The following is a 24,429-nucleotide window of genomic DNA, read 5'->3' as shown; positions in this document are numbered from 1 at the left end:
ATGGCTGAAGCTGGCTGGGAGGCTGAGGATTTTGGTTGCCAGGGAAGTTAAATTTCTTCTTTCCTTGTTGGCAGGCATCAAATACAGTGAGATGGATAGCTGGAAGGAGAGCTTGGTATGTGCATGGCACTTAAGTCATGAAAACGAAGTGAAAATGAACTTAGTGTGTTGGGATGTTGGGAGTGTTTTGAAACATGCATGTTGTGAGGATCTCAATATGTGCACGACACTTAAGTCATGAAAATGAAGTGAAATGAACTTAATGTGTTGGGATGTTGGGAGTGTTTTGAAACATGCATGTTGTGAGGATCTCAATATTGATCATGCTTCTTTAGCTGGGGCTGCAGGGGGAGGCAACAGTGTGCTTCATTCTGGGTGACTCAGAGGTACTTCTCAGGTTGTCTCCCTGGACCACAATCTCTACCATACTGATATTCTTGAGGCATGGCTGGAATCATCACAGTGTTCCAAGTTATCACATAGCTCTCCAAACACTGTACCACCCATGCTCCTAGTCTTGACCCCACCCTAGCACTGGTGTAACATCATTTGGATCTCTAATGTCTCCTGAAGGTTTATATGCTGAAGAATCTGTCCTTAGCTGGGTCCACATTAGGGAATGTGTAAACTTGTGGGCCGGACTTCTTGGAAGAAAGTGGACAATGGTGGAACATGTCTATGAAGGTTATAAAGGGACCCAGATCCCTTTTCCTATGGCTGCCATGAGATAAGCAACTGTTCTCTACCACACACTCCACCCACAACTGTTTTACTATAGACTAGAAACTGAGCTCAGTGACTACTCACATTTTAGCATTTTGTCACATCTTAATGGACCAATGAGTTTAATTGAGGAGTATGTATGAGGGGTTGCTTACATAAGCAGAAATGACTCCAGGACGACTGTATCACCAAAGCCCACCCTAACACAAATGACAACTCAAAAAAGCTGGAAACATGGAGAATGCTGCACAGCCTAAAGGCAGCTTAGTTTATTGAATAGTATCCCTTCCGAGGACTCAGTTTATCTAATCCTATTCCAGTTGGCTTGACCAATTTCTGCTTCTTGCAAGGTATGCTCTGATTTCAGAGTCTTTTTTGCAGCTTGGGTTAGCCTAGGTTCTCTCTACTACTGTTACACTACCCTTACCAGTCACTGCTCAGTAAAACCATCCAAACTCCCAGGATAGTTAACCCTGATCACCCTGGATACACGACTAAAATTCCTTTCTTATACTCCTTCAGTTTCAAATTCTGAAGCATTGTGTATTTGAAGTATAACTTACATACTGTAAAATGCACAAATTTTAAAATATAATATTGTCAGTAATCCTTTGAGAATTTCTTAGAATGCATTTTAATCATACTTATTTTTCTACTCCATCAGCTCCTACCAAATCCAACACACACCTCCCAACCCTCTCCCAACATTGTGCCTTGCATTAAAAGCAACAAAGCAAAGCAAAACAAAACAAAACAAGCTTCTTCCAGTGTGCACCTGTGCCTGGATCAGTGCCTCTGCCCTGGATCCCAACCCACTCAATCCACACTCTAGTAGCAGCTCGACCCCCTAAGGGTTCTGACTCATCCAGGATCACAGGATCACAGGTTCACAGGTTCACAGGTTCACAGGCTCACAAGAGGGACAGGTTCTAGTCAGAGACAGCAAGGCAAGTTAATGCCAGAGATAATCAGATGGGGAGAGGCAAGCACGAGAAAATAAGCAACAGAAACCAATACTACTAGGCAACATCAGAACTCAGTTCTCTCACCACAGCAAGCCCTGGATAGCCCAACATACCTATAAAGCAAGATTCAGATCTAAATTCTCATCTCATGAAGATGATAAGTGACTTTAAGAAGGACATGAATAACTCCCTTAAAGAAATATAGAACAAATGAAACTCAAGACGGATGATCAAAATGTGAATGCTTCACTCCTTCTTTAAAAGGGGAACAAAAATACCCTTGGCAGGGAAGAGAGAGGCAAAGATTAAAACAGACACAGAAGGAACACCCATTCAGAGCCTGCCCCACATGTGGCCCATGCATATACAGCCATCCAATTAGACAAGATGGATGAAGCAAAGAAGTGCAGGCTGACAGGAGCCGGATGTAGATCTCTCCCGAGAGACACAGCCAGAATACAGCAAACACAGAGGCGTATGCCAGCAGCAAACCACTGAATTGAGAATAAGACCCCCGTTGAAGGAATCAGAGAAAGAACTGGAAGAGCTTGAAGGGGCTCGAGACCCCATATGAACAACAATGCCAAGCAACCAGAGCTTCCAGGGACTAAGCCACTACCTAAAGACTATACATGGACTGACCCTGGACTCTGACCTCATAGGTAGCAATGAATATCCTAGTAAGAGCACCAGTGGAAGGGGAAGCCCTGGGTCCTGCTAAGACTGAACCCCCAGTGAACTAGATTGTTGGGGGGAGGGCGGCAAGGGGGGAGGATGGGGAAGGGGAACACCCATAAAGAAGGGAAGGGGGGAGGGGGATGTTTGCCCAGAAACCGGGAAAGGGAATAACACTCGAAATGTATATAAGAAATACTCAAGTTAATAAAAAAAAAAAAAGAAATATAGGAGAACACAAGTAAACAAGTAGAAGCCCTTAAAAACACATAAATCCCTTAAAGAAATACAGGAAAGCATAGTCAAACAGGTGAAGGAATTGAACAAAACCATCCAGGATCTAAAAAGGGAAATAGAAGCATTAAAGAAAACACAAAGGGAGAAAACTCTGGAGATGGAAAACTTAGGAAAGAGATCAGGAATCACAGATGTGAGCATCACCAACAGAACACAAGAGATTGAAGAGAGAATCTCAGGTGTAGATTACCATAAAAGACATTGACACAACAGTCAAGGAAAATACAAAAAACGAAAAGCTCCTAACTCAAAAATATTCAAGAAATTCATGACACAATGAGAAGACCAAACCTAAGGATAATAGGTATAGAAGAGAGTGAAGATTCCCAACTCAAAGAGCCAGTGAACATCTTTGACAAAATTATAGAAGAAAACTTCCACAACCTAAAGAAAGAGATACCCATAAACATGTAAGAAGCCTACAGAACACCAAACAGATGGAACCAGAAAAGAAATTCTTCTGATCACATAATTAAAACACCAAATGCATAGAGCAAAGAAAGAATATTGAAAGCAGTAAGGGAAAAAGGTCATGTAACATATAAAGTCAGACCTATCAGAATTACCACAGACTTCTCAACACAAACTCTAAAAGCCAGAAGATCTTGGGCAGATGTCATACAGACTATAAGAGAACAAAAATGCCGGTCCAGGCTAACATACTCAGCAAAACTCTCAATTACCATAGATGAAAAACCGAGGTATGCCAAGACAAAACAAAATTTAAACAACATCTTTCCACTAATTCAGATCTACAGAGGATAATAGAAGGAAAAGTTCAACACAAGGAGGGAAACTACTCCCAAGAAAAAGCAAGAAATTTAACTTTTCACAACAAACCCAAAAGAAGAGAAACACAAAAGCATACTTCCACAAACAAGAATAACAGGAAGTAAAAAAATCATTGGTCCCTAATATCTCTTAATACCAATGGACTAAATTTCCCAATAAAAACAAGTATGCTAACAGACTGCATACATAAACTGGACCCAGCATTTTGCTGCATACAGGAAACACAACTCGGTGACAAAGACAGACACTACTTCAAAGTAAAAGGCTAGAAAGATTTTTTCCAAGCAAATAGTTCCAAGAAACAAGCTGGAGTAGCCATTTTAATATCCAATAAAGTCAACTTTCAACCAAAAGTTACTAAAAAAAGATGGGGAAGGGCACTACATATTCATCAAAGGAAAAATCCACCAAGATAAGCTCTCAATTCTAACCATCTATGCTCCAAATGCAAGGGCACCCACGTTTGTAAGAGAAATGTTATTGATGCTGAAAGCACACATTGCACCTCACACAATAACAGTAGGAGATTTCGACATCCCATTCTCACCAATGAGCAGATCACAGAAACAGAAACTAAACAGAGATACAGTGAAACTAAAAGACGTTATAAACAAAATGGATTTAACAGATATCTACAGAATATTCTACCCTAAAACAAAAGAGTATACCTTCTTCTCAGTGCCACATGGTACCTTCTCAAAAATCAAACATATAATCGGACACAAAACAAACCTCAACAGATACAAGAACATCAATTAATACCATATATTCTATCAGACTACCACAGACTAAGGCTGGTCTTCAATAACAACAAAAACAACAGAAAGCCCACATACACGTGGAGGCTGAAAAACTATCTACTCCATGACAACTTGGTGAGGGAAGAAATAAGAAAGAAATAAAAGATTTTTTTAGAATTTAGGGAAAATGAAGGCACAACATATCCAAACTTGTGGGACACAATGAAAGCAGTGCTAATAAGAAAACTCCTAGCCCTAAGTGCCTCCATAAAGAAATCGGAGCGATCATACACTAGCAGTTTAACAGCATATCTGAGGAAAAAGAAGCAAATACTCACAAGAGAAGTAGACAGCAGGAAATAATCAAACTCAGGGCTGAAATCAACCAAGAAGAAACAAAGAGATCTATAGAAAGAATCAACAAAACCAGGTGCTTGTCTTTGAAAAAATCAACAAGATAGATAAACCTTTAGCCAGACTAATCAAGGGCATAGAAACAGTATCCAAATAAACAAAATCAGAAATGGAAAGGGAGCCATAACAACAGAAACTAAGGAAATTCAAAAAATAATCAGGTCCTACTACAAACATTTATATTCAACAAAACTGAAAAATCTAGATGAAACGAATGATTTTCTAGACAGATACCAGGTACCAAAGTTAAATCAGGATCAAATAAACCATCTAAATAGTTCCATAACCCCCAAGGAAATAGAAGCAGTCATTAGAAGTCTCTCAACCAAAAAGAGCTTAGGATCAGATGGGTTTAGTGCAGAATTCTATCGGACTTTCAAAGAAGATTTAATACCTCTTCAAACTATCCCACAGAATAGAAACAGAAGGAACACTATCCAATTCTTTTTATAAAGCCACAGTTACACTGATACCTAAACCCCAAAAAGACCCAACAAAGAAAGAGAACTTCAAACCCATTTCCCTTATGAATATCGATGCAAAATACTCAATAAAATTCTCAAAAACTAAAAAAAAAAATTCTCAAAAACTGAATCCAAGAACACACAAAAATGATCATTCATTATGATCAAGTAGGCTTCACATGAGGAATACAAGGATGGTTCAATATATGGAAATCCATCAATGTAATCCACTATATAAGCAAACTCAAAGGAAAACACCACACAATCAGATGCTGAGAAATCCTTTGACAAAATACAAAACTCCTTCATGTTAAAAGTATTGAAGAGATCAGGAAATCAAGGTGCACACCTAAATATAATAAAAACAATGTATAGCAAACTAATAGCCAACATCAAACTAAATGGAGAGAAACTCAAAGCAATCCCACTAAAATTAGGGACAAGACAAGGCTGCCAACTCTCTTTCTACCTATTCAATATAGTACTTGAAGTTCTAGCCAAAGCTATTAGACAACAAAAGGAGATTAAAGGGATACAAATTGGGAAGGAGGAAGTCAAGATATCACTATCTGCAGTTGGTATGATAGTATATATAGGTGACCCCAAATATTTTACCAGAGAGCTCCTACAGCTGATAAACAACTTCAGTAAAGTGGCTAGATATAAAATTAACTCTGAAAGACCCCCTCCCAGAAAGGGAATTGTACAAGCCCAAGGCCCTCAACTATAGAAGTAAAAAGTAAGTTTTTAGATATGTGGGACAAGCTGACCCAACATTTAGACAAAATAGCCCAGAAAAGAAAACAAAATGCAGAAACCAGACTAAATTATGGGCACTGCTCCATGGGCCACCTGGCAGGAAAAAGAAAAAGTCCCTGACCCCCCGGAAGCCCTGACCACCATGTACTTTTTGCTAACTCATTGTTATGATTATAGCCAAAATAAGTAACATACACGTATGCCTCATTTACTCCACCAATCACATCCCTGTAACCATGCATCTGCTTCTGTAAGCCTGCTTCTGCTCCCCAAAATACTATAAAAAGCCCACCCTGGCTCTGCTAGGTGCGCCAGTCTTCCGAATTGACTGGGACGCCCACAGATACCTGTGTATCCTGATCAATAAAAATCCTCTTGCTTTTTGCAGCCTGTGGACTCGGACTGGTCATTGGGCTTGAGGATCTCCCTCCTGAGGGAAGATTCTCTCTGAGAGTCTTACATATGGGGGCTCGTCCGGGATCGGAGATCCTCTGCCTAGAGACCACCGACCACCCACCGGGAGGTAAGCTGGCCAGCGTTTGTCTTGTCCTGTCTTGTCTTGCTTTGTGACTTGTTCTGTAAATGCTTAGTTACTTGGCTTGGGTCTAGACCGTTTGTATTTGGGCAGGCCAGAGAAGGAGCTGACGAGCTCGGACTTCTCCCCCGCAGCCCTGGAAGACGTTCCAAGGGTGTTTAGAGCCCGGTTTTTCGGGGCTCAGCCTGTATCGGAAGGATACGTGGTTTTGGGTTGGAGGAGAGAGGAGAGAGCCGGATCCACTGAAGGATCCGGACCCTTGTCGCCTCTGTCTGAATTTTTGGTTTCAGTTTGACACCGAAGCCGCGCGGTGCGTCTGTCTGTCTGACTGTTGAAATTGTTTGTCTTCTTTGTGTCCTAATTTTCTTTGAACATCTGTGGAAATTGGTTATAGGATGCTTTGTCTTGGTCTTGTTTGTCTGGGTTGTTTTCTGTGGTATTGTCCAGTGTCTTTTTGGCTTTTGTTTCGTTTTTGGACTTTGGACAGACAACTGTGTTTAAAATCTTGGACTGACGACTGTGTTTAAAATCATGAAACTATTTGCTTTGTTTGTCAAGGAGTTTTACTTGATCCTCTTGGTGCTTAACTTGGAAATAATTTGCTTGAGAAAAATTGTTTTCTGCCAGGGAGTTTTATCTTTCTCTCTTGAGCCTCCTCCCCAAGGAGAGATGCCCCTCCCTTTGCTCCCCTTGTCCAGTTTAGCTGCTGTTAACCGTTGTGTATGAAGAACTCCAGGTTAGCGAGTAACCCTGTCTGAAGCAGGTATTAACAAGAGCCTGAAAGCTTTACCTTAGATCCTGAAGAAAAATTCTCCCTGTTGCTTAAACATTCACAGCTTCTAAGGAAGGGACAGCACAGAGTAGGAAAATATAGGGGCTGAGGGTGACAAGCATGCAGGCCTGCTAGCAAGCTGCAGGCTGCGCGTGGGCAGTGGTGCAGCTCTGGCCAAGTCAGCGTAAGAGGAGTTTCAAGGTGATGAGGCCGGCCGGGGTTGACACTTTGACAACAATAAGATAATATAGAGTTAGTGGTTGTTTTTATGAGACTTTTGGCCCTGAGAAAAAAAATAATAATTCCAGTTGCTGCTTTCAGTGGCCAGACCTTCAACACTTGCTCACAGAAGGAGAGTGTTCATTAAGAGAAGTTCTTTAAGGGAGCCTGCCATATCTGCTGGCCCTATTCCAAGAGAGGAGTTGATCTCCAACATTAAGTAACCTTCCCTGTTAGTCATCATTGACATGGAGAGTGCCTTTGATCCTATCCCCACAGCAGCCAGTTCCTGCCCCTGTGGTCAAAATGCCCCAGGTTGGGGGACAGAGAAGCCCCTGAGATAGTTTCGAAAAGAATCTGCAACAAACTGTGAAGAACTTTGTTTTGCCAGTCAAAATTTAGAATTCAGGCTTTGGCTGTGGCCAAGGTCAGGATTAATGTTTTCTTTTCCATGGGCCTTTAGCCCACTGAGACAGTTTGGTAAAGGGCTGCTACTGAGCTCCTGAAAGTCCCAGGAGAACTGGTTACAATTCTTTTGTCAGCCACTTGGTATCTAGCACCCAGGTCCTAACCATCTCTCCATCCTTTTGTTATTAGTTCTTAAGTCCAGAGAGATGGTCGGTAACAGATCAGCTCCCTCTCTGCTTGCCGTTCTGTTTCACAGACACAACGCTTGTGCTTATTTTTACAACAGCCTTTTTGTCCCAAAAAGTCCTCCTGGTTTAGCTGTGTGACTAAATGCTATTTGTCCTCTTCAGTGGACCTCTATTCTCAAGATTCTCTTGTTTTCTCACCATCCCATTTGAGATGCTTGTTAGTAACTGTTACAGGTCTTCTTTACCACTGAGGAAAGACGGAATCCTACTGGAGGCCAGAAAGAATGTTCCAGACATGGATGGAAGACCCTCACTCCTGACTGTTGACTTGAATACCCCTGAAGGTAGGGAGTGCTCCGGGTCTGCCACCAGGCTCCAAGGGTGGGTCTCTGAGGGGCTGGAAAATGCCCCACCAATCTGGCTAAGATAAGGAAAAGATATAAAGAGAGAAAGTTACAGAAATTTGAAGGGTTAAGCTAAGTTGCTGAGAGTTAGTGTAAGTTGCAGAGAAAGTAAAGTTGAAGTGTAGTAAGTGGACAGCATCTAATAGCTGTAGAGGAAGGTGCAGATATAAGAGAGAGACTGAGGAAGAGAAAGAGGAAAGAAGGTAAAAAGAGCAGGAAGCTAAGGAAGAAAAGAAGAAGCTAGAGAGCTAAAGAGAGATAAAAGACAAGAGAGAAATATATACTGGCCACAGTAGTTAAGGAACCTAAGAAGACAGTACCCGGCAACAGAAGAGAATTCCTAAGCTAAAGATCAGTGTGCCTATCGCAAGGAAAAAGGACACTGGGTCAGGGACTGCCCCAGGAAGAACAAGAGAGGCCTCTCCAGCAGCCCGGAAGGCAAGCCTCTTGGTCCTAGAGTGCTGGCTATGCGCTAAGATAGAAGGGAAGCTCGCCCAGCTGTTTTGTGAATATGGGGGCCCAACACTCTGTGCTCCTCCACCCAAATGGGCTAGTGTCCAGCAAAAGACCTTGAGTACAGGGGACTACCGGCAACAAATGATACTCATGGACTACCCGAAGAACAGTGGACCTTGGCGTGGGCCGGGTATCCCACTTGTTCCTTGTGATTCCAGACTGCCCCTACGAGTCTAAACCCTGCAACCCTGCTCCCGGACCCCGACCTAGACACCCCCCTTCATGACTGTCAGCAGGTGCTCACTAAAGCACAGGAGTGGCATAAAGATCGGACTGATCAGCCAACAGATGGGGTAGATGCCATCTGGTTCATAGATGGGAGCAGCTTCTTAGAGAAGGAAAAAGATGGGCTGGGGCAACAGTGGTAGATGGAAACAGAATCATATGGGCTCAGGCCCTACCAGAAGGCACTTCTACTCAGAGAGTAGAGCTCGCTCCCCTCACCAAAGCCCTTGAACTGAGAAAAAGACTTAACATCTCTGTGGACAGCAGCAGAGGGGCCTGCTGACATCTGAGGGCAAGAAAAAAAAGAGATTCTGGCTCTGTTAAAGGCCCTACATGACCCAGCCAGGCCGAGGAAGAGACTCTGGTACACCTCAACGAGAAAGAAGATCCTGCTACAAAAATAGGCAGAGGCCATGATAAAACAAATGCATCAATAGACTCACTTAGGGGTAAGCAAACTCATCCAGATGTTTTCAAAAACTAAATATTATGTCACAGGTCTCAAGTATCTCGTGGAACAGATAGTGCACTGATGTATACCATGCCAAAAGGTAACTGTTTTCAGGAAAGTTGACTGTGGTAGGAGGCTCCGTGGGGAACGGCCTGGATCCTACTGAGAAGCGGACTTCACAGAGATAAAACCAGGAAAATATGGGTATAAATGTCTCCTAGTATTTATAGATATCTTTTCAGGAATAGGTAGAAGCTTTCCCCACCAAACAAGAGACGGCCTCTACAATCATCAAGAAGATACTGGAAGAAATCTTCCCCCGATTTAGAATGCCCAAGGTAATCTGGTCAGACAACAGCCCTACTTTCGTTGCCAAGGTAAGCCAGGGTGTGGCCAAGTATTTAGAGGTCAATTGAAAATTACGTTATATTTACAGACCTCAAAGTTCAGGACAGGTAGAATAAATAAATAAAATTTTAAAAGAGACCCTGACCAAATTAACCATGGAGACTGGCACAGACTGGGTGACACTCCTTCCCTCTTGCTCTCTTTAGAGCAAGAAATACCCCTTCCAGATTCAGCTTTACCCCCTTTGAGATCTTATATGGGGCCTCAGCTCCCCTGACTGTATTAGATGATGTTACTGAACCAACATGTCATAGTAATAATGATTTGTATGCCAGGCTAAAAGACCTACAGGTGATATAGAAAGAAATCTGCTCACAGCTGACAGCAGCCTATGCCCCGGGGACCCCCGAGACATGTCGTCAGTTCCAGGTTAGAGACTACAGCTACACTGAGCCCAGACACTCGAGCCTCGCTGGAAAGGACCATACCTGGTGCTGCTGACCACCCTGACAGCCGTCAAGTCTCAGCCCTCACCAGCAGCGTACTAGCTGTTGGGGCTGAGAGCTGGGACCTAGAGGGACACTCAGATCTTCAAAAAGCTCCCTAGACTTAAGTGATTGGGAGGTTGCTATAATGCTCACTTGAGGAGTGTGTTTTAGAAACAAGAATTTCATGTTTGCCTGTTTGCCCTGGGTTCCCTCGGAATAGGTGTAAGGATAGGCTTGATTTTTATTACAAATGATGTAACATTACATATGTTAGTACTCCTAACACTTCTTGGGACTGTGCCTCAGGGATCACAACCTATATAAGTTTAGAAGTTCTAAAAGACCTTGGTGTATAGGTTCAGATAGTGTCCAGATTAGAATCCTGATGCTAAAGACTTAATAAGACACAAAAGAGAGTTGAGAATTATTTAAGGCTATCTAGGTGCTACAAGGACAGCACAAGGACATCTGCTGTTGCCCTACAATGCAAGGCTTATAGAGAATTCAGAACTGCCATTGACTCAGATATAAAAAGAGTAAAAAAGACTTTTTAGCTGACCTCCAAGAATACCTAACCTCCCTCTCAGAGGTAGTCCTTCAAAATAGGAAAAGATTAGACCTGATATTCCTTAAAGAAAGAGTCTGTGTGCTACACTAAAAGAAGAATGTTGTTTCTATGCAGATCAGACAGGAATAATAAGAGATACAGACTTTCAGTCATTCAAACTTTTGTGCTGAGACAACAGTATCAGATGGTGAAACAACAAAAAACAGAGGTACCTTAACCAAGTTGAGTGGAAGATTCCACTCAAGGACAAAAAGAAAATGGGGGAATGAAAGACCCCCTCCCAGAAAGGGAATTGTACAAGCCCAAGGCCCTCAACTATAGAAGTAAAAAGTAAGTTTTTAGATATGTGGGACAAGCTGACCCAACATTTAGACAAAATAGCCCAGAAAAGAAAACAAAATGCAGAAACCAGACTAAATTATGGGCACTGCTCCATGGGCCACCTGGCAGGAAAAAGAAAAAGTCCCTGACCCCCCGGAAGCCCTGACCACCATGTACTTTTTGCTAACTCATTGTTATGATTATAGCCAAAATAAGTAACATACACGTATGCCTCATTTACTCCACCAATCACATCCCTGTAACCATGCATCTGCTTCTGTAAGCCTGCTTCTGCTCCCCAAAATACTATAAAAAGCCCACCCTGGCTCTGCTAGGTGCGCCAGTCTTCCGAATTGACTGGGACGCCCACAGATACCTGTGTATCCTGATCAATAAAAATCCTCTTGCTGATTGCAGCCTGTGGACTTGGACTGGTCATTGGGCTTGAGGATCTCCCTCCTGAGGGAAGATTCTCTCTGAGAGTCTTACAAACTCTAACAAACCCTTCCTCTACATGAAGGATAAATGGGCTTAGAAAGAAATTAGAGAAACAACATCCTCACAATAGCCAGAAATAATATAAAATATCTTGGTGTGACTCTAGTGAGGCAAGTGTAAGATCTGTATGACAAGATAGTCAAGTCCCTAAAGAAAGAAATTGAAGACCTCAGAAGATGGAAAGATCTCCCATGCTCATGGATTGGCAGGACTAATAAAACAAAAATGACCATCTTACAGAAAGCAATGTAATCCCCATCAAAATTCCAACTCAAGTCTTTATAGAGTTAGAAAAAGTAATTCTCAAATTCATTTAGAAGAACAAAAAACCCAGGATAGTGAAAACTATTCTCAACAATAAAAGAACTTCTGGGGGAATCACCATCCCTGTCCTCAAGCTGCACTACAGAACAATAGTGATAAAAACTGCATGATACTGGTACAGATACAGACAGGTAGATCAATGGGATAGAATTGAAGACCCAGAAATGAACCCACACATCTATGGTCACTTGATCTTTGACAAAGGAGCTAAAACCCATCCAGTGGAAAAAAGATCACATTTTCAATAAATGGTGCTGGTTCAACTGGAGGGCAGCATGTAGAAGAATGCAAATTGATCCATTCTTATCTCCTTTTACAAAGCTCAAGTCCAAATGGATCAAGAACCTCCACATAAGACCAGTTACACTGAATCTAATAGAAGAGAAAGTGAGGAAAAGTCTTGAACACATGAGTACAGGGGAAATTTTCCTGAACTGAACACCAATGGCTTATGCTCTATGATCAACAATCGACAAATGGGACCTTACAAAATTGAAAAGCTTCTGTAAGGCAAAGGACACTGTCAATAAAACAAAACAACCTATAGATTGGGAAAAGATCTTTATCAACCTTACATCCAATAGAGGGCTAATATCCAAAATATACAAAGAACTCAAGAAGTTAGACTCCACAGAACCAAAAAACCCTATTAAAAATGGATTACAGACCTAAACAGAGAATTCTCAACTGAGGAATCTTGAACGGCTGAGAAGCACTTAAAGAAAAGTTCAACATCCTTAGTCATCAGGGAAATGTAAATCAAAATGACCCTGAGATTCCACCTCACATCAATCAGAATGGCTAAGAGCAAAACCAGAAGGTAACAGCAGATGCTGGGGAGGGTGTCAAGAAAGAGGAACACTCCTCCATTGCTGGTGGAATTGCAAGGTGGTAAAATCAATCTGGCAGTTCCTGAGAAAATTGGAAATAGTTCAACCTGAAGACCCAGCTATATCATTCTTGGGCATATACCCAAAAGATGCTCCAATATATAACAAGGACATATGCTCCACTATGTTTACAGCAGGCTTATTTGTAATAATAGTCAGAAGCTGGAAAGATCCCAGATGTTCCTCAACTTAAGAATTGATACAGAAAATGCGGCACATTACACAATGGAGTACTACTCAGCTATTAAAAACAATGACTTCATGATATTTAAAGGCAAGTTGTCAAAACTAGAAAATATTCTGAATAAGGTAACCCAGACACAAAAGAACACACATGGTATGCACTCAGTGATAAGTGGATAATAGCCAAAAGCTCACAATGCCCATGACACAACCCACAGACTATATGGAGATTAGTACCAGGGTGTGGATGCTTCAGTCCTGCATTTAGGGGGAGATGGAAGGAGGGGGGCAACTTGGAGTGAGGAGGGGAGGAAATAAGGATGGCGGTATCAGGCACTGGGTGGGACAGGAGAGAGGTACAGAGTGTCAGGAAATCGATTGAAAATATGTATGGGGGGGGTGATGAGGATCTGGGGATAAGTCACTGGAGGGTCCCAGATGCCAGGAAACAGGAGGCTCCTTGGGTGCAACGGGATTGACTGAAGCAGAGAAGAGAAGATAGAACCTGTAGAGACTACCTCCAGTAGATAGGCAGGGCCCCTGGTCCAGGGACGGTGCCTCACACTCCTAACGTTTTTAATGTTCCTGTCCAAAGGAAGAATAGGGACAAAAAAATGGAGCAGAGACTGAAGGAAGGGCCATCTGGGGACTGCCCTACCTGGGGATCCATCCTGTCAGCAGAGACCAAACCCAACACTGTTGTCAAGAGGCACTTGCTGACAGGAGTCTGGTATAGCTGTGCCCTGAGAGGCTCTGCCAGCACCTGACCAATGCAGATGTGATGCTTGGAACACGGGACCCTGGTGAGGGAGCTGGGCAAAAGACTGGAGGAAGAGGGGAATTTCAACCCCTTAGGAAGAGCAACGTCAGCTGGCCAGATCACCCAGTGACTAGACCCAGGGACTAGACCACCAACCAAGGAGTGTACAGGGAGGGGTCCATGGCAGACATAGGTAGAAGAGGATGGTCTTGTCTGACATCAGCGGGAGGGGAGGCCCTTGGTCCTGTGGAGGTTTGATGCCCCAGCGTAGGGGGATGCTAGAGGGGTAGGGAGGGAGAGGGTGAAAGTGGGGACCACACTCATAGAGGCAAGGGGGAGGGAGAAGAGGGAAGTCGTGGAATGGGGAGCTTGTGGAGTGGTAACTGGGAAGTGGGATATCCTTTGAGATGTAAACGAATAGAATGATTGATAAGAGATAAATTAAAATAGAAACAATTTCTTTTTCAAAACATATTTTATTTTTATTTTAAGTGTGTGTGTGTGTGTGTGTGTGTGTGTGTGTGTGTGTGTGTGTGTACGAGTGGTGGAAGGTGAGGAATGAGTCACAGTATATTAATGACTTTCCATCACTGTAGTGAGAAACCTGAGAAAGTCAACCTTGAATAAGAAGGGGTCTTTCACAACTCACTGGGTCATCTGGAATAAGGGAAATATCCCCTTAGCACCCTATGGCATGAACACTGAGACTGAGGTAAAATCAGGTTTTGAGTCGCTCCTTTGACAACTGAATGCTGAACAATTCTGCAAAGGCCACAGAGATAAGAAAACCAAAGACACTGAGTCTGCTTCCAGGTGCTCGCAAGCAGTGATCCGCCGCGGCAGAGACCAGCATAAGAGCTACTGAGCAGTAAGCAGTTCGACCCGTTAAGCTCATTTTGTGCGGCAGAAAATGTGCCAATTGCAAAGCTCAGACAGGTGAGGACAGAGCCCAATTTTTCTGTAACTGAACTTAATTTTCCTCTCAAGCTTCTGCTTTTTACCCTGGAAAACTGAATTAGAGGAAAGGTCGTCACTTTGTCTTCTAAATGCAGGGTTTGGGGGACACTGCTCAGCTGACTTGTGTTTCTCTCCTTCTCATGCTTCTTGCTCCCCTGGTTGAATGTCCTGGGTGAAGTGCTGGGAGAAACATCACTTCTGCCATCCTACCCGCCTTTGCTCTTGCTGTGCCTTTCCTGGGGCTCTACAGCAGCTCTTGGTGTTCTTGAAGATTCAGTCCACGCTCTCAACACCCTAGCACAGGGTGCTATTTCTCACCACAACTTCTGTGTCCCCCCACCCCAAGTTAAAGGGCCCCTACCTGCTTCCTCAGCACCACTAGGCTTTGAGAAGAATCTACCCAGCTGTCTTCACCCATGCAGTCCTCTCTGGCTGGATGCCATGTTGTATTGGTAGTTTCCATAGAAGACAGAAGAAGTTTCTACTCTGTCTGGAATCCCACTGGGTTTATCAGTGGGCCCTTCCTCATGCTGGACCACATTTATTCTGCTCACATATGGTCCATTTGCACAAGCCAGATGTTCTTCCCCAAACAAACCAGAACCCCTCTGTGAAAGCCCAGCCCATCTGAGGTCTGGCTGTGGGTGAAAATTAATCAGTACTGTTTGGCAGGATAGGTAGTAATGGTGCAAGTCCAGGAGTGACTCATCAGCAGAGCCCTGAAGCTCGAGTCAGCCTGAATTAGGATTCTGTGTCCATGTTTGTCAGGAAGGCTGATCAGTTGTTGGCATTGAGCAGAAGACTCATGCATTGATTAGAGCTGCCTATGCTAAGAGTAAATTAAGCCAGGCTGAGCATCACCAGCCAGTTTGAGTTTGAATTTCAAGTTCCCTGAAAGCAGAGTGTGGCTAAAACTAGAAGTTTCCTCATATGCAGATGGGAAGAGCTAGACAGTTGGTTGATCTCAAAGTTCCCTTCCAGCTCAGGGAATGTTTTCTTCCACACCAGGAAGCTAAACAGAATCTTAATTCATCTCTCTATGACTTAATTTTTCTGCACCAGGAGGGAACAGCAGCCCATGATGGTATTTAAGAAATAAATATGTTGATAATGCATCTATAGACAGTCATATATAATAAATGTAGGTCCAAAGGATACCTTCCTTAAAAGCAAGTGAGGATTTATGGGCTCGCTTTCACCCACATTGCTGCCATTACTTACCTCGTATTAACGGTCTCTCTGTTCAGCAGACAGCTCCATCTCTATTATCTGCTGTTTAAATGGCATCTTTAGGATTTGGGGTAAGCCACTAGCCTCCGAACTCATTTGACAATCTCCCATTGCTCATGATGATCTGATTTATGTCACGGGGATAGAATGGGTCATTCACAGTCACCTTTTGACTCCTACTTGGATCTAATACAATTAAAGATGCCTTGTGAATCCAACAAGGACCTACATGAATGAACTGACTTTCACGATGGAGGCAGGCTTGTATGGAGCCAGGAGGATGTTGGTTTGTTAAAGAACTCTGGCTCTGCAAAAAGACATCCTCCCCTAGTACCTGCGTGGTGTTGGGGCCATTACTTCAACAGTTAGGGATCTTGCTTTTGTATGCCTACTGAATGAAGGTGGACATTCTGAACCTTTCAGTGGTTTTCAGAGTTTGATGCAGTTTTGCGTGTGAAGGACTTAACTTTCCGCCCTGAAAGAAGATGTGTTCTATATATGTGGTTTCTGTTATAATTACTATACCATACCTGAAGTTTTCACTGAGAAGGGCTGCAGGAAGAAGAAAAAGAAGTCATTTTTATAAGGGACAACATGCATTGTTAAGGTTGGCTCTGAAGTCCTGGAGTTTATGTTTGAAACCAAGAGCCAGGTAAATAGGAATGATGGCTTGCGACTTCATTCATCTTTAAGCAGAAGGATTTTAGAGGAACTTGGGGTACGCTTTTCAGGGGACCACATTGGTCTGTCCTCCTGCTCCCCTCCTTGACTAGGTTTAGGCAAGGCATGAGTAAGGACTTGTGAATGGTGCCTGCATCTGTCAGCACGAACTCCTTTGTACTCAAGGTGAATTCCCTGCTACCCTTCTGGTGTTCAGACCTCTGTTATTTTCTCTGTTGTCCAATTACCCTCCACGAAGGTTCCAGGCTCTGCAAGCCCAGAGAGAAAGTTTCCGGGGAGGAAAAAGCAGTTTTCCCAGCACTCTGATGGGGATGGATTACCACACAGGTGCTTTTCATTCACCTAACTGGGCAGACTTCCCCCTCCCACCGGAGGAAAGGATGGCAATCTACACATGCGCTGATGATGTATAATTACCGTCGCTCCTGCACATCTGGTCTAATGGCTACAGGGTTCCGAAATGATTCACATATTTTACCCAGTTCTCCACTTGAACGGTCCCATTCTGCCCATGGCAGCAAGAGCAGCTGGCTACCAGGTAAATCTAACTGCCCTGGCTTGAAAACACCTGATTTATAACATGCGAGGACACTGGCAATCACTATGTATGTTTCAATTTGGTTTTGTTAGACGTTGAGTCGTCTTTAAAAACCTCACATGGCAGAAACATTAACTTTAGAAATTAATGAGCAGTGCAGCCTCGAGGTCAAGACAAAGGAATCTGTAGTCAAATCCAGCCTTGCTTGTCACAGCAGACAAGCTTGGGGAATTGGTAAGCAGGCAACAGGGAAAGCAAAGGAGAAGATGCTTCTTCCATTAAAGTAAATGCATTTTGGTGTTCATATGGGATGGTTTCCCACAATTCTGAATGTAAGAGATACAGCTCTAGGTATGGAGGATGCCAGTGTTCTCAGGCTGGGATGTAGCTCAGTGATGCAATGCTTGTCTAGCATGCAGGATGCAAGAGACCCTAGGCCAATCTCTCCTTCTCCCTCCCCCCTCTCTCCCTCGCTCTCTTTCTCCTTCTCTCATTCTGTCTCTGTCTTTCCCTCTATCTCCCTCTCTCACTCTGTCTGTCTCTCCCTCTCTTTCTCTGTCTCTCTGTCTTTGTTTCTCTGTCTCTCTGTCTCTGTCTCTCTGTTTCTCTGTCTCTGTCTCTCTCTCACACAAACACACACACACACACACACACACACACACACACACACACACACACAGCATTCTTTTCATTTCTTATTTCAACTTAACTTCAAGTCCCCAAACAACTAAGTTGGTTTAAATACATTTCCACCATCATCAGCTGGTGAGATGGGGCTCAGCAGGTCAGTGTTGTGATAAATTTTATTTGAGGGTTTCTACTGCACCTTAGATAATTTAGTTCCTGTGATAGCTATTCCTTGTTGTCAACTTGACTACATCTGGAATGAACTACAATCCAGAAATGGAGGGCATGTTTGTGATCCAGCTCTTGAGGCTGAAAGACACATGTTTCTGACCTGGATCTTGACATGGACATCTAGAGGCATAGTGGCCATGAAAAACTTAGGCCCAAGCAATGTAGTACACACCTTTAATCCCAGGAGACACAGGCAGTCAGATCTCTGAGTTCAAGGTCATCTTGGGACAAAGCAAATTCCAGAACCAGGAGTGGTGGTACATACCTTTAATATGGGTCACACCTTCTGCTGGAGACCTACATAGGGACATTGGAAGAAGGAAGACACTCTTCTTCGACTGCTTGCACTTACTTGCCAGCACATCTGTTGGAGCCTACTTCTTCAGGTTTCTAGCTTATACAGAAGACCAGCTATAACAACTACCCTCATGGGACTGAGCAACTACAAGATTCTTGGACTTCCCATTCACAGCTGCCCATTATTGGGCTAGTTGGACTGCAGACTGTGATTCCAATAAATTCCCTTAATATAGAGAGACATTCCATAGGTTCTGTAACTCTAGAGAACCCTGACCAAGACAGTTTCCAAATAAAAGACACAAAATCTTCATATTTATAATAAGTCAATAAAGCACTAGAGCTGAGCAGATATCAACCCTCTATGCTATTTTGTCTACTTCCCTGTCAATAACTCCAAGATATCACTTGTCATGTTCTCTGCCGGGGCTACTGCTACTTCAACTGGCTGGCCCTCATGGTCATTCATTCACAATCCACCTATCCTATGGCAACTTCTTCCCTCTTCTCTCCTTCATTCTCTCTGCATGAGACCCCAAGCCCAAGAAACTCAGTCCACCCCCCTTCCCATTGTTCTGCCCTGTCTAGCCTATAGGTATCTTAATGGGGGGGGGGGCGGGGGCAAGATTTATACAACCGAAGATGGCATGCATGAGGACTTCCTCTTGTTGGAGCAGACAGATCTTGGGATAAAGAATTTAGCATGTGAATACATAGCAGCACCAGACCAATCCACTACAGTCAAGTGCTTGCCATTGAACTGACCACCTGAATTGGATGTCTGGAACCAGCAAGGTGGAAGGAGAGAACGAACTGCTCCACGTTGTCCTCTGGCATTCACATGTGTGCTGTGGCACACCCAGGCACACGCACTAATACGTGGGAAGAATTTAAATCTCCATCAACAATGAACTTCCTTATTCCCACAATAGCTTAGCATTTATTAGTTGAATGTTCCAATGAGACTTTTTATTGTAAAACACAGGGAGTGGAAGCAGGCAAATCTTCCTTCATCCTGAGCTCAGAGCTCAGAGCCCTTCCGTGAAACTACTGTTCTGTCAACGTGAGCTCCTTCCTTCACAGGGGTGCCTTAGAGCCTGTCCTGGGATCTAATGTTCCCGAATTATCAGAAAAAAACAGAGTTTGTCCTTTTTAGAATATTCCCCCCATCCTCAGATCCCTGGATCATTCCTGCTTCTTTCTTCTTGTTCCCCCTCCTGAGCCTCGTTGGTAAACACAACCCACCCCTCTCTTTTACTCAGAAGCCTGCTCCAGGCCAAAAAAAAAAAAAAAAAAAAAAAAAAAAAAAAAAAAAAAAACCTACAAGATCTCTTTGGGCTGGAAAAAAAAAAATCCAAACACACAGCAAAGAAAATAGATTAATAATTCAAAAAGTTATCTGCCACAGGTAGAAAAAAAATCAAACCATTAATTTCCCTCTCTGCTTTTTCTCGCAGCAGTGAATCTACAGGGCTCAGGTTGTGTGGTAATTGGGCCGGCTCTGAGAGCTGCCTTCCATTTTTTAATTGGGTCGTTAGTGCTTCTCCAACCATCTTATCTCATGGGTTTCCACCCTACTTTTTATAGTTGGGGTGGATTTTTTTCTCCCCCTCTTAGATCTTAATTTTGCAAATAAGGATGGAGAAGTGGCATTAAGATCAGCCTCATTATCGCATCGCAGTTTGGCTTGGCAGAGTATTCCTCTCTCCATCTCTATTAGCAGAGCCTCTGATTTTTAAGCTAATTTGCATAATTCCTAGCATCCTGGGTTTGTTCGGGGGCCTTTTGAAGAAGGCAAGAAGGTCCCCTTTATACCCAAGTGCTCTTCATTAGAAGGTGCCCTGAGACAGCAGCAGACAATGCAGACTCTGCTTCGCCACCTCCCGACAAGTCGGCCGACTTTCCAGTCTTAGTTTCCCTACAGTAAGAATGAGGGAGGGGGCTGCTCCCTCCTGAGATGAATCCATCCAGGAGGAAACTCAGCTTGTACGTAATTTGGATGCTGTAATCATGTACGTCTCTATTAGGGAGGAATGACTGGCATGTACGATATCGGAGTGGGCATGAGTCAAAGAAGAGCTTGAGGAGTTTGCAGATAGTCGGCTGAGAACTGAACCTGGACCAGCAAACCCATATCAGCCGCACACACTCCAAGGCCTGGCTCACAGCCCTGTCCTGCCATTCACCCCATTCCCTGGGGGGCTACCCGCCCTCCTGGCTTCTAACACTGCAGCTTAATTTTACCTATTTTTAACTTTCTATAAATGGAGTCAGACAGGATGCCCTATATTTGTCTAATTTCTTTTGCTTAATATTTTAGCATAAGTTGTTGTCTACTTTAGTAGCAAGAATCCCTTTTCCTTTGCTACACTGTGCATATCCATTTGGCAGAGATGCTGCAATTTGTTTTTCTTGTCCACTTTAGGTGGTCATTTGCTTTATTTCTGGTGCTTCCCACTATGAAGAAGAGTAGAGGTAAATGATCCATTTTAAGCCACACTCTTTGGAGATTGTGGTGGTTTAAATGGGTATGGCCCCTATAGACCCATGTGTTTGAATGCTTGACCCATTCAGAGTGGCACTATTAAGAGGTATGGCCTTATTGGAGGAGGCGTGGCTTTGTTGAAGTAGGTGTGGCCTTGTTGGAGGAAGTGTGTCACTGTGGGGGTGGGCTTTGAGGTCTCCTATGCTCAAGCACCTCCCAGTGTGGAGTCCAGTCTCCTCCTCGCTGCCTATGGATCAAGACATAGAACTCTCAGTTCCTCCCCCAGCATCATGTCTGCCTGGACACTGCCATGTTTCCCACCATGACTCTCATAGATTAAATCTCAGAAACTGTAAGCTGGCCTAAATTAAACATTTTCCCTTATGAAAGTTGCATTGATGATGCTTCTTCACAGCAATGAAACCAAACTAAGACGAGATTTACAGAGGTGTGCATTTTATAAGTATGTGTTCTGCATGCCATTGCTGGTCAGTCAGAAGAGCTAGAGTAAGCACCACCATGGTGTGCTTCCACATGGCTATAACAAGTTACCTTCTTCTCAGCCATGAACACGAACCTGAATTGTTTGACATCCTGACTCCTGCTCATGACGTGCAATCCTGTCTCCTCATATCTGCCCAATGAAGACCTGATACTTCATTGTTTCAGTTCTTCACCTTGGAGTAGTTTCAGACCTACAGACAAGCATTAAGCCTAGTACAAGATTGAAAAAAAAATCTCACCCATATTTACCAATTATTCTACACTGTACACACACACACCTGTTGCTTTCTTAAAACATGACCATTTCAGACACCACACCCCATTTACCATGAAATATTCCAGTGTGTTTGCCAAGAACCAGTCCTTAAAGAAGCATGGCAGAATAATCAAAATCATAAAATTCAACATTTGTGAAATATAGTTGCATAATCTATGGTCATTCTTTAAAGGTCCCAGATACTTCTATAATGTCTCTGATAGTTTTATTTTTCCAGGCTCAGAATTCAGCCCAAGATTCAGTCCTCGCTGGCTCACATTTAGCCTCCACTTTGGTTTGGAATGTTACTTTTACAGTCTTTCTCTGTCTTTCAGGATAGTAACACGTTTTGATGAAGGTAAGAACGTGCTACGTGTTAGTAGCAAACACCTGTGATACCAGCACTCAGTAGACTGAGGCGGGAGGTTTGTGAACCACAGATCAACCAAGCTACACCGTGAGTTTCAGATTGGCCAGAGCTTTACAGAATGATCCAGACAAATGAGAAACAACACAACGTCTGTAAATTTGATTTATTTATGTCTTCTGGTGACATATATCGTCATGGTTTTCCTGGATTATTGCCTGGGTGATGTTGTAGGCTTCTCCTGGCATCCTTCAGAAGTCTAGGCATCAGGATAGCCCAGGGCCAAGGTGCTGCCTGATTTGCTGCCCAGTCACAAGACTACCCTGACTTTGGGCAACAATAGGATGTCTGAGATGAGGCTCAGTGATAGTCCAGCATTTATGGTGCTTCAGAAACCTTGAACCAGACCAATGGCTCATTGCAATACTTACATGCATGTAAAGCTGTTTGGGCAAAATAATATACTGTGTGACACACAGCCGTTGGCAATGACATTTTAATAAATGAATGTGCAGTGAGAGATGGGAAAGATGGCAGTATGGTGGAGCAGGGAGAGAGAGAGAGAGAGAGAGAGAGAGAGAGAGAGAGAGAGAGAGAGAGACAGCAGCAGTGATAGGTGTGGGAGCACAAAGGGATGTAGCAAAGGACCATGTCATTGGTCATTGCCAAGCAGGGCTGGCAGTGTTCTGTACAGAAGCTTGGAGCTTGGGTGGGCTCTGCTCCTGAGTGCACTGTCTAACTGCAGCAAAATCACCCTGACTCTCAACAAGAAGACCCTGGAGATGAAGAACAGTTCATTTTCTGGTTTAAGCATTCTCGAAAGACTTCCGAGGTCCATGCTTCGGCTGGCAGCTATGTTGGTGTCTATGGTCCATGCTGATGTTTGTGGTTGGTGCTGCCACCAGAGGCCATGTTGATGTCTGTGATCCGTGTTGCCTCTGGAGGGCATGTTGGTGTCCATGATCTGTGCTGCTGAAGGAACCCTTACGTTGATGTCATGGTCTGTGCTGCCACATGAGACCATGTTGAGGTCCACGATCAGAGCTGCCCCAGGAGACCATGTTGATGTCTGTGGTCCATGCTGCCTACAGCTGCTATGAGTAGGGATGCTTCTTTTGCAGTGGTATTGATGACTACAGACTCAAAATGAGAATGAGAGACATTGACAGTTTCTGTGACAGGCTTCCTCTTCCCACCCTACCATGCAAAGGAAACAGTCCAGAGAGGAAGCTATTGAAGAGAGTCCTTAAAAATTGTGATTAAAATGCTAAAGGTCTTTGCAGTTCATGTCTTCTGGTGCAAGTGGAGTGGGGAAGAACTCTCTTTTCTTTACGGGGCTGGCCACTGTAAGGGGTTGACCATGTTCCAAAAAGTATATGAACAACACAAATTGAACTTTGTGCATTTTGTCGTTTTTGGGGGATGCAAAGGTGGGAGGGTGGACCTGGGAGGAATAGGAGTGTGACTGGGGTGCATTATGTAAGATTCCCAAATGATAAAAATGTTATGTTGGGGGATGAAAAGAACAGGTATTGGTGGGCTTTCTCACTGTTGATGTTAACTTTGATACTTGATTTGGTGTGTACCATGCTGCTTCATTAGAAAATGACCTTTTCCATTTATAATTGATGATTAATTTTAGGGGATAGACTCCAAAGCTGTGTGACTATTAGATAACTCATCCAATCCCCCACCCCCTCATTTTAGTATCTAGTGATCGTTATTGCCTGTACTTCTTACTATCTTTTGGGAATGGTGATTTTTCTGAAACCGTGTGCCCTTCATCAATTAGCTGGTCTTCTACGGAACATTTCTGTGTCTCCAGAAGTTAAAATTTCATCACAAAGTAAGGTTGCTAGAATAACCAGAGATATCAACATTGCAACATCCTGGATAGTTGGCATAGCATTCCAAAGAGGCAACGTTTCTGGCTGAAAAGTGAAAGCTGGGGAATCAAGAGGAACACAGAAAGGGAGGTGGCGAGAATGCTGGGAAGGCTGGGGTCAGCAGAGCTGGGCAAGCAGGGGGTGGGCAGAGTGAGTGGCTGTGCAAGAGTCCTAGGCCCCCATTAAGATCATTCATGAACCTTTATTCATGAGGTTTCCCTGCCTGGGAGAATTTTCCCCTGCAGTGTTTCATCAATCAGGCATATCCAGTAAATCCCAAACATTGTGACCTAAACAACAATAAGTTAGCATCTTCAAGCCCATGTGGATCAGGAATGGGGTCAGGCTTAGCAGGGCAGTTCTCCTACTCCTTGTGACACTGGCTGACATCTGTCACCCATCCATCTTCTCGTTGGCTGGCATGGGGATCCAAAGTCTAGGAA

General features: G+C 43.6%; 2 long non-coding RNA genes across 2 annotated transcripts in view; both read left to right on the top strand.

The window, feature by feature from the left end:
- Positions 1 to 23,490, top strand: part of LOC134485168 (uncharacterized) — a 35,086-nt gene extending 11,596 nt beyond the window's left edge. Inside the window, exons 2-3 of the long non-coding RNA XR_010063139.1 lie at positions 14,741 to 14,863; positions 22,069 to 23,490. This is a non-coding gene — a long non-coding RNA (uncharacterized LOC134485168). The remainder of the gene's footprint in view (positions 1 to 14,740; positions 14,864 to 22,068) is intronic.
- On the top strand, positions 384 to 11,688 carry LOC134485169 (uncharacterized). Its single transcript, XR_010063140.1, has 2 exons — positions 384 to 6,352; positions 8,174 to 11,688. It is a non-coding gene; the product is annotated as an uncharacterized LOC134485169 (long non-coding RNA).
- Positions 23,491 to 24,429: the final 939 nt, after the last annotated feature.

The sequence above is a fragment of the Rattus norvegicus genome, chromosome 1 (genome assembly GCF_036323735.1).
Source record: "Rattus norvegicus strain BN/NHsdMcwi chromosome 1, GRCr8, whole genome shotgun sequence".
Classification (NCBI taxonomy): Eukaryota; Metazoa; Chordata; class Mammalia; order Rodentia; family Muridae; genus Rattus; species Rattus norvegicus.
Note: the sequence above shows the minus strand (reverse complement) of the source record. Positions and strands in the feature narration are given on the sequence as shown.